Consider the following 11,815-nt stretch of genomic DNA (forward strand, 5'->3'; position numbering starts at 1 on the left):
GGTCAAATCCAAAATGAAGGCCAATGTGAGGACAGTCTTACAAAATCTAAACATTTTAGAGTTACCCCTAATTTATCTTGAGGAGAAAATGTACTCTGGGTATTTCTGTTGATGTTGTTGTTCTGGGCAGTTTTTATTAGTAACAATTATTTCACTGCTGTCCATCACTTTACACTGGAGGGAGCTGCAATCCTGTTTAACTTTAAACTAGTGATCGAAAGGCCAACAAGCAGGGATTGATGTGTTTAAGTCTACATCCTGCAGGCTATCATTTTGATTTAGAGTCTCAGCATCATGTGGTTTACACTGCAGCCATATCTGTCTGTCTGGGAATTTCCTCTCTGGGTCCTCACAGTTCACAGAGAAAGAAGATGAACACAGGCAGCAATAGAAGCAAGCAAAATGAATTGTGTGTGCAGAGGGGAAGAGGGAATTCCAGACAATCAGCAAAAGCATAAAACAGCAACAAGGATGTGATGTACTAGTTCTGGTTCTCGTCATTGAGCAAAGAGTAATGTTCATTAATTGTGCATATTACGAATTAAATTAAATGTTTTGTAGCTATAATTAGGACAATACATTTTCTAACACCCTTAAAACTACAGGACTTATGCCACGACCACTTTTTAAGCTCTATACTTTGTCAGCTTACCAGCCTGTAGATGGCTGATCAATTTCCCAAGGGTCCATCGGGTGCTCATTGCTCTCCCAGTAGTGTAAAGATCAATGGCAGGATTCATTAACCCAGATTAAATGAATGAAGACAGTGATAAGAGAGGCAGTTAGTCTACTTTGTGGCTTTGTGATTGAGAATGCTTGGATTACATTTAAAGCCCATAACATGTAGGCTTAAGCAGGACCCATGAGGCTCTATCAGCACATGAACACCGATCATTGAGTATAAAGCTTCATTGCACACATTGTGGGGTTTTCACTATTGACTCTACTCTCTGTGCACTTGTCTGAGTCAGTACTGTATAAAAGTATAAAAGTCTAGCACTAAGAAAAAAGTAGCTATTATCCCCATTCATACTGCTGGCTCTCACTCCAGTGTAAGATGGATTTTACCATTTGATCGATTGTCTTTAAAGCACGTTTTAAACTTCTTAGCTTTCAACCGACATCCTAGGGCTGACAAAGCTTTCTGGTTGCTTGAGCAGTTGTCCGACTTTATGTCCTGCTCTAAAGTTGGTTCTTTTCAGTGGAAAGGACGTGAGATTCTGAAGCCTTGATTTTGTTTTGGTTTTGTTCTTTATAGTTTTTCTTACTTGCTCAAATGAAATGTTTTATACTATTCTGTCTGTTAAATATGAAGCTGAAGCCAGGAGATATTAGCTCATTAGCCCAAAGAGGACACGGGGCATGATAGTCTTGGCCTGTGCAAAGCAAACTTTTTAATGGCACCTGCTCATTAAATAATAATAAATAGATTATTTTTCTTTCTTGTTTAATTCCAAAAAGTCCAGTGCTTTAAGGGACCACAACCCCGGACTTTTTGCTAAGATAATATAAGTCCCTGGTTTTTAAATTGGGGGCCTCTGCTGGGATGCCAAAGGATTTTTAAGACATCCTACAACAAGGTAGCCCTAGCTGGAAGCTAATGCTAATTAGGGGCCCTGGGGTGGAACAGTCTGGGAACCCTGATAAAGGTTGGTGCTAATTCCGGCTTCTTAGTTAACAGACAGATACAGTAAAGGTGAGAGGCCAGTTTTTTCAAGTAAAAAGCAAGTAAATAACTGTATTTTCAAAATGTCACACTACCCCTTAAAGTCCTTTGTAGTTTCCCTGCTGTGTGCTTTTTTTGGACTATGGTGATTTTGAGACTTTGTTTCATTCAATCATTGCTACAAAGCATTTTACCCCTTTTCTTCTTTGCTAATTGAAAAATTAACATTTACTTAGCATTGTGTTAATCACCACAGCGATTTGTTTCTTTAATATAGTGATTCTTAACCCTGTCCTCAAGACCCACAGTGCTGCCGGTTATTTATCTTAGCCGGTGGTTAATTACATTCGGCGGCATTCACCTGGCATTGCAGGTGTCAATTAGCTCCTCGTTAGATGGTTGGAACAAAAAGCAGCAGGGCTGTGAAACCACAGGATGGAAAAAATAAAAAAAAACACAACAACACACCTTTAAAAAGAAAGGTGAGAAAAAAAACTTAAAAGGTTATTTCTGCTGAAACAAGTGGGTCAGTCAATGAGTTTGAGCACTTTCCAAACAGCTTGAAGATATTCAATCAATAGAATTTTTCATAATTTGTACTGCGCATTCATCTAACTTTCAAAGGATGACAGGGTTCACACAAACTGGAGATAATTAGCGCAGCCTTTTGTGAAGTTTCATGGTGGTTGCACTCGCAGTTATGTATTAAATTGGCTGGTAATAATAACCCCCTGTGCACTCTCTGCGTCATTCATCTGTGACAAATGAACTCGAGAGACTTAGTAGTCATATTTCATTTGATGTCTAGAGTCACTGAGGTGAATATTTCCCTAACTATGATTTCATTTGGTTTTTTGTTTTTTGTTTTTTTTTGTTTTTTTTACCACATTATAATTCATGGGCAGTGTAATAAGCTTTAGTTAAGAGCAGGTGAAAAGCTATACCCTGAAATAATGTTATTTGAAAATAATTTTTAAACATGAATCAAATATAATTCAAACAAAAAGGCTAAAAATAAGGGTCTTGTCCCTCTGTAGGAAAAGGTCGCTTTTATGCTGATCAGCCACAACATTAATACCAGAGACAGGTGAATTGAATAACATTGATTGTCCTGGTAAAATGGTGCCTCTTTGGGATTGGGTGTATTGGGCAGCAAGTACACGATCAGCTTGTCAAGAAGCAGGAACAATTCAATCTAATAAAAGCGTAATTGTGGTGGCTTGATGTCAGAGCATCTTTAGAACAGCAGGTCTTGTTTGGGGGGGGCAGTTTCAGTTTCCCTAGCAAACTGGTGAACTGTCTGGACTCATCCCACTCAAAAGAGGAGCTACTACAGCTTGAATTGTTGAAAAAAATGTAAGGGGAGCTATAATTATTATGTGTAACAACAAACTGTGCATCACAGCTTCCTGTGTATGGAGATATGTAGCCACAAACTGGTCAGAATGCACAGCTAAAAGTGTCTGCAAAGGGCATTATGAAGCAATGGAAGGCGGCCTGGTCTGATGAGTCACATTCCTTTTACATCATGTAGATGGCTGGTCGCCACTTTTACCTGAGGAAGAGATAACAACAGGGTGCACTTTGGGAATAGGGCAAGTATCGTGTTCTTCACATTGCTGGGCCAAACCTTGGGTCCTGGAATTCATTTGGATGTAACTTGTATCACCTACTTGATGACTGTTGCAATGGTTCTCCCTGATGGCAGTGGCCATTTGTCAGCACCCTGTCAAACTGCAAGTGCTGAAAATGAGGATTTACCTTCACCTCCAAATTCCCCCACACCTATCAAGCATCTGCAGGATAGGTTTTTTTTTTTTTTTAAATCTACTCTTTTCTGAAGTTCAATTCATTAATAAAACCGGTTAGATTCTTTTTTTACTGCAAAAACAACATACAATGACAGCATATGGTGCATTATTGGTATGAGAGTATCAGTGTGGACACAAACACACAAAGTGATTTCTTCCTTGTGCGGGTGGTGCCTAAGATATTTACAGAAAATAAACATGACTTTCTAACAATTAGTAGAAAATACATAACGTATGTGGCACCTTTAGAGCACTAAACCTGACTGCATGCACACAATAAACAGGTGGAAAGTGTATTATGTCGCCTGCGAGTGTCAAACATTATTTCATCTCTGGGCCACTGCTGCCATTACTGCTGCAGTTGTGGAAAAGTGCTGATATTGTTTAGTCTAGTTTTTTCCCCCTATTATCAGTATTTCAATGAGTGCTTTTGCCATTGCATGACTGCACTGCTTTATTGGGCTGTCTCCAGAGGGAAGTCTATTCTGAAAACACAGTTGAGTTTTGCTGAGCTTTATTATCCTTTATTAGAACAGATTAAATTAAATGACTTGTTCATGCAAACAGGCGTTTTGCTAATAATATTTAGTAGGTGTGTTTGATGACAATAGCATTTTTTTTTTTTTTTTGCTGCTTGCTGTTGTTGCCTCGAGTACTTTTCAGTCTGTGACTGCCTTCATGCACTTGGCTTGCGTTCCCCAACTGATTCAGTCTCCAACTATTCACCGCCCACCTCGGAGCCACTTGTCATTTGTTCATGGTTGTTATCTCTCAGTAATTCCCAAACAAGAGCATTTGTGCAAGACTGTGGAAAGGTTTGGCTTGTGTGAAATTAATGTGCACAATAAATTGGCTTTGTTTTTTGTTTAATTGCTCTTCTAAGGCATATATTGTACAGAACCTTGCTTAAATTACATCACTGTATTTTGAGCCTAACTCAGGGGAATCAGCAATTAAAGTAATGATAAACAGTTGTACTGCATTGAAGTACGGTTGGAGGTTTAATAAGTTATTCTATGTGTTATATTCATTTCAGTGCTTCGTTGTCCTGTAAACACTGGAAAAAATCATTTGAAAGCTTTATATTTGCCAGTTCTTATGACTTTATCAAAATATGCTGGATATTTTATTAACAGTGAGCTCAGCTGCTGCCATGCTGTTTCATTAGTAACGCGTTTATAGGTCTATGTTCTGAATCCTTATTATCTGATCACTCTCTCTGTTTTCTCATTTACTAGGTTTTGGTGCTAAAATGAATTCATTACGTCCAGCCGCTTGTTATTACAGAAGGTCACTGGGTTTTGCTGCTCTCTCCTGACCAATTTGCCTCCTACAACACAGTAAGATTGAAGGGAGGCTGCTGTGTTCTTTGCAGGTGTTGGAAGTCACAGAGCACTTGACCAGTGATAAAGTGGTTAATACCCTTGTCTCCTATGTTAACTAGACACTTTATCTTCTGCCTTCTAACCATAATATATCTCTTTCCCTATAGGCAGTGTTAAAATTGTGCACACATCACAGCAACTAAACAGACATGTTGCAACTGTCACTGTAGCTCCGTCATTAAAATAATATACAGTCAACTGTTTAATTTTTTATTGTTCTGATTTTGCCAGTTTTTTTGAAACATACAAGTGTTTTACATTTGCAACTTACCTTAGCAGCCAGTGATGTCCGAGAAAGACATGACATGAATTGTAAAAACTTACCTGAAGTTAGCGTTGCTTTAAGTTCACCCATCTTGACTTGTTTCCAACCTCCCTGTATTCCCCAAGGACTCTGCTCTCGCCTGGCCTTGTTTGGATTGGGTCTATAGTCTGCTCCGTGTCTGCATTGTCTGTCTGCCTCAGTCTGTGCGTTAACTAACTCAACCTTAACCAAAAATGAGTCCTGGTTTACATTGCTTTCATTATCTTAGTCTCATACTTGCATCAAGATTAATAAAATAAACTGTTACACCTTTTAATTTCCTGCTGTTCTGTGTCATCCGATTGACATCAACATGGATCTATGTAACCAGGTTGCAGTACAGTACAGAAAAAGGAAGCTTGGCTTACATAGTCACTGTAGGGGATTAGGGAAACCTGATTTTCCCTGGTAGATTTCTCCTGGAGAATGTCGGTTTCTCTGCCATGTATGTGTGTAACCAGGTTTCTAATTGTCTTTTTACAAGGTTACATTACAAGTGCAGACAATAGGCTGCAGTGGAGACGCTGACTCTAGGAACAATCATTACACACAGCAATGCTGCCTTGTTTTTAAATTACAGTCTCCCCAAAGTCAGACTAAACCTGAAACTATCACAAGGTGTCTTCTACAGTAGATGTCCAAATAAAAGTTTTCACCATGATGTTGTTGTTGTTGTTGTTGTTGTTGTTGTTTTAGCTCAGTTTTTTTGCAGTAAATAGGTGCTGCCATTCTTGCTATGTCTCTATGACACACAAACAGCAAAAATTATAATATTTTAATTGGGATCTTGTGTCACTATACAGTTAAAATCTATGAGCCATGCCTCTAAAGAAGGCAAAGAAGCCAATCAATGCCCAGGGGTAGCTAAAAGGTGCCTCGCTTAGAAGCTGTGGCACTGCACAGTGTGGTGCTTTTATGGGAGGGAACTGTGCCTGTATGAGTGCTCATTGGAACCACCTTCCTCGAAAATGTTTTAGAGGGCCCCAAACATTTTACCCAAATCGCTTTCCCTTCGCCTTATACGTCCAATAAACCGCAAATTTTTTTGTTGACACACATTTGGTGACTAAGGTGCATGTAACTATGTCAGTCACAGTTATGCTCTGATTCCCCATTTCATACATCTGCTTGTCCCTGGACTTCACCTTGCCCTGAGTGACTGCCAAACACATCTCTGCAAGTTGGATCTGTGCAAATCATCTTCACGTTGAATTCGTGTAGTCTTTGTAAGTTTCAGGTTTGACCAAGCTCAACGAACACCTCGGCACTAAATTTACCAGTGTAATGGTAACAGGCTCAAAGGGATGATAATATCATACCCACTGTGTAACATTTATCACAAAAATACACAGCTATGCCGAGTAGACTGAGAATGTAACTAGTCATAAATTACCATAAAGTATTTAAAGTAAAATTTTAACCAATGAAAAACTGACCAACAGCTAGACAAACTCACATTACCATTCCTATAGTCATGCTGTTAGGTCACTTAACGGTCATGAAATACAGTGCTTGGTTAATGTGGTCAGCAGCTTTGTCCTCCTGTAACAAAATGGCTAGTAGTTTTGCGCTGCTTCAAATCTTTATGCTTACAGTAGCAAACGACCTCTGACTAGTGTAGCACACACAAGAAGTATATTAACATTAATAAATCTTATGTTATTTCTTTAACACCATATTCATATTCATGGTGCTTATAAGTAAATGTCATACAACTTTTTACTTGAAAAATCATTTTAAATAAGTCACAATGAACAAAACAACACTGTGTTGTCTATTTTCTTGACCTTTAAACACATTTCAAAGTGCTCAGATTGGCGATACTCAACCTGACTCAAGCCCCTCAACAGAGGCAACTACTGTGGCAGAACATATCAGCTGGAGGATCTGCTGTTGGTTTAAGGGTGGCACATCTGAACGTGTCAGACAACCCCACTGTATGTTCACATGATGACCAAGGGCTGGTCAGGCATCAGAGAGGGATGAGCCACTAGCTCAGTGGAAGACAGATGGGCCTGTGGAAAGTGGGAGGGTTATATAATGTTCCCACTTTTGCCTCAAATGTGCATTACGAGTCCAATAAAGCCCACGTGAAAGAAACAGAAAATTCCCATTGTTAGGCAACAAAGCCTTATTAATGAGATAATACCTATTTACAGAGTAGCTCAACGTCGAACACTCATTTTAATCCCAGTTTGCTCAGTCACACAACACCTGATTAGATGAAGTCAAGATGGCACGGTTGCTTCTTTAAGGCCTTTGAGGTGAGACCAAATGGTTTGCCCTCTGTCTCTTTCTTCACAACATCTGTGTGACTAAGGTGACATTTACATTGGCCAGCTGCTAGTGATCCTGAGGCTGCACCGCCACCAGACTCTGGGACAGTGGAAGTCAAGTCATTTTGGCAGGAGGGACTGACAGGAAGCCTGTCACTTTGACTCTTAGGTCTTTCAATTTAGATTTGTTGCTTCCTTTGCTTTTAAGCCGCATGTGCCAATAATTGAAACATGTTTTTCTAATTTCTCCAATGGACTTTAACAGTCCATTTATTTCATTCCACAGTAAATGGTTGACAATGAAATTCAGTTCAATATGTCACAATAACAGAATAATTTATACTCCAAATGTAAATACCCACACTTTAAATATGATGACTCACCTTTGGTTTTTTTTTAATTCTCATTTGCCACAGGCTGATCTCAGTAATGAGCCTACTGGGGAGAGTGGGTGAAGTAAACAGATTGGTATTAATTCAGTACAAATTAGATGATTGCAAAAGTGACTTTTGCTTCATAAGGCATAATTACTGTCATTCAGATCTGGTAGTGTGTCTTCTTCATTTATGAAAGGCCTGCCAGTCTCAAATTAAGTTTACAGTTTCCTCCTCTGACCTTTTTAGTTATATTAATAAAAAGGAAATTGAAATGTCACCTACCCTAATTCTTAATCACTGGGGATATGAATATAGTGAAATAATATCTTCTGTTTATCAATCCAAAATGTCATATGCAAGTTGCTTATGTAGCCTTGTCGCTGTTATAATTTGCCTTCAGCCAACAAAATATTCTCTACAATGTGCAATGGCACAAACATAAGCAGAATGTGCTATAAATATTAATTAATTAGTTAATTAACTGTTTTGTCATTAGAGATTATGACAGGAAACTTAATGTAAACAAAAAAATTCTCAATTACTTACTTATAGTTGTATCCAATTGTTTTAGTTCTATAAATGTCTGTTTTTATTATATATTTAACTGTGGTTTAATGAAATGCTAGCTCCATGAGTCATTGGGCTGTGGTGTTTTTGTGTTTTGCTGGGAGAATCTAATTTTATTTAGAATTCATTCAAATACAAAAAGATGGTATAGGCTTGTGTTTTTTTTATTTTTTATTTTGCTTCAATTTGCTCAATTTATTTGTACTTTTAATTAGAGCTTAATGGCTTGGTTAAAAGTATTGGCTGAATGGTGCAGAAATAACAGGCATTTTCATCATAGGCCGCCAATTTTGTCATCTTTTAAATATTTGGACAATTGGTTGACAGCAAGAGGAAAAAGCTTTAGAGGTAATTTTTGCATTTGCCTTCAGAATTGTTGTTAACCATCAGAGGCTCAGTGGGTAGAGTAGCTGCCCACTGTCGGAGGTTCGACCACATGTCATAGTGTCCTTGGGCAAGACATTGAACTCTCAAACACTCATCCCCAACTGTGCAGTACCAATTTCTACCCAAACCTAGGGAGGATTGTGTCATGTAGATCATGCTGTAGAGACCCTAAACTTACAGGATAAGCTGAAAGGAAAAAAAAAAAAATCAACATGAAGTCCAAGGAGCTGCCAGTGATGCAGGCCATCTTTAGGCTAAAAAAACAAAATCAATCAGAGAGAAAATAAAAACAAGTGAAAGACTAATTGGTATGTTCTCAAACTGTACGTGACTGGTAAATCTAAAGATCAGAAATCCTAGATCAGTTTGTAAAATACATAAAAGGCTTGATAAAGTTGCATCAAACTAAATGGAAAGGAAATTTTTGAGAAAGCTTGGTGGAAGTTATGTTAAGGTGTGGAAATAGAACCGGTTCTGTTGTATGAAAACATGACATTATCTTTAGCCTACTTTTATATCACAAGAAGACAAAGTAAATGAGCAAAAATGTTTTCTTTGAACCAGTTACAATGAGCAACTCCAAGAAATAATGATTGTCATCATGAGTTAAATCTTAACGTGTCAACAGATGAGTGGATATAATCGTCATCATCTTAGTTCAGCTGAGTGTCAACATTTGTTAATCATCACTAAACAGTTAATAATCTCATTTGACAGGTGAATTTCTTTACTAAGTTATATGGAAATCAATCAAATATTTGTTGAGATATTGAGTTTACAGAAACATCCCCAGTTCATTGCCTTTCTGCACAAAATATTATAAGACATATACTAGACAACCCCACTCATTTAGATGCTAGTACAGCTTACAAATCATGACGAAAGTATTGTCTTCTACTGTGTAAAAACGTTAAAAGTGTAGACAAAAATGAAAATGAAAATTACAGTGCTGCAAGAAGGCTGGATTCATCTGCTCATCAATACCCATACACAGTAAACATGTTACTAGTTGAGTGATGAATGAGAATACAATTCTTTAAAGTCTATAGAGACGCTCATTCCTGTTTTAATTGATTTTGTGTGTTCCAGAGTTGTTTCTGTGGGGAACAAAATGTTTACCAGGTTCAAAGCAGTTGAGAATTAAAAGTTTTCTTTGTGATTTCAATTCCCGGGGCCCCATTTAAGCTCTGTGTGTTAATTCAAAGGATTGTCTTGAAAAAAAAAAAAGGATTAATTCCTCCCATTTAATGTAATTGTTTTGTTTTTTCTTTTTGTTTTTGTTTTTTTAATGGAGGTGTTTTAGTAATGTCCAATCCATCAAATTAAATGCTTTCATAGAGCCTGGAAATTTGATACCAGTGAATGTAATTAAAGTTGCTCTACAACCGAAAAACTATGACGAGGACAATGGATCAAAGTGAGACGTGAAATAGTTGATGTTAATGTCCTGATTAATGGCAGTGTAATGAATTATGGGGCTGTAGAAAGACTAAACAGATAGAGAGCTTTTAGGTTTCTTCCTCAGCATGGTTGCCATAGATGCCAGAACTGTGTCTGTTCCTCTTTGGTCTCTGGTTCTGTCTTTACTGCTTCTATTTTGGTCTTCCTCTCAGTCCAAAGTGTCATGCAGTGCAGGCGGGGAGTGGCAAGCCAGTCTTTCACCACAGGGAACGAATCGGAGTGTTAGGTTGTCTAGCCAGAAACCCATGGAGACATTTGCCCCACAGGTACATGCTAATGAAGACAACGAAATCCATATTCCTGCCATTCTCCTCACATAGTCTCTCTCTCTCACTCACTCACTTACTCACTCACTCACTCACTCACTGACACACACACACGCACAAACTAGTTTTTAATACCTTTTACTTTCCACTGACTGACTAACCCTAACCTTCCCCTAACCCTTACCATAACCCTGACTTTACCCTCACCTCAGACCATGCCATCTTGTTCTGGACTTGTAAAACATGCATGCGCCTGCAAATATATAGGTTAATGAATTTCGGGCCCCACCATGTAACAAACACACACACGCGTGCACACACACTTTTGATTTCTGTATTTAAGAGCAACATCATTGACTACACTTAGTTTTTTGGGAGCTTCAACTTAAACTTCAGTTGGTGACTCTAACTATATTTTCCAAAATGGCTCTTACTACTACATACATTTTTTACATGAATATGAAACAAGGTCAATAAAAGCAAGCAATGAAATTAACAAAATAGCTTTTTTACATTGTTTCATAGGTTTGGATGAACAGCACAACTCTCTGTACAATTGGAGATAGGAGACGGCATAAAGACACTGAGCAGAAAAGCTAAGCCTGTATCTCCAAAGCTCACTAATTTACATGTACTGTGCAGCACCCAGGAAAAACTTGCAATTTTTCCACTTGCTTGAAAAGGTGGTTCTAAAGCCACTACAGCTTTCAAGGGGTTAGTTGGAGGATTTACTCTATAACCTTCGTGCAGGGCCAAGGACCATGTTTCTGCTTTCTGTCTTTGGCTAACAACCTGTAGCTTTATGTATAACACACAGACATGAGTGGGAGACATTTTCTAATCTGACTCTCAGCTACAAAGTTGAAATGCATATTCTACAACTGTTCCTATAAATATACTGTAGCTACCTTACTTCCACTGTCTGAACCAGAGACTCAAACCTCTTCTTCTTATGCTTATATCAGCTTATGTACCAACCAAGTGAAGGCTAAAGTTACACTCTTGCTTTAAAGCAGATTTTCCAATATTGTTGTTTTTGTGGAAGAAGATGAAAGTCGCAAAGGTGTGGAACTACATTAATTTACTGTAGACATAGTTTACAATTTTCGAGCTGAAGATTCATCTAATTTGAAAATTGTGGCTGTGGCTCAACTGGTTTATCTTGTCATTCACCAACTACGAGGTCAATTCCTGGTCCCTCCTGGCCACATGTCAAAGTGTCCTTGCACAAAACATTGACGCCCCCAGTAGTAGAGACTTGAATGTAACAGCTGTTTCTAACAGTCCCCATGGAGTATATTCAAATAAAACCGAA

The sequence above is a fragment of the Channa argus genome, chromosome 16, assembly GCF_033026475.1.
Source record: "Channa argus isolate prfri chromosome 16, Channa argus male v1.0, whole genome shotgun sequence".
In the NCBI taxonomy this organism is placed as follows: domain Eukaryota; kingdom Metazoa; phylum Chordata; class Actinopteri; order Anabantiformes; family Channidae; genus Channa; species Channa argus.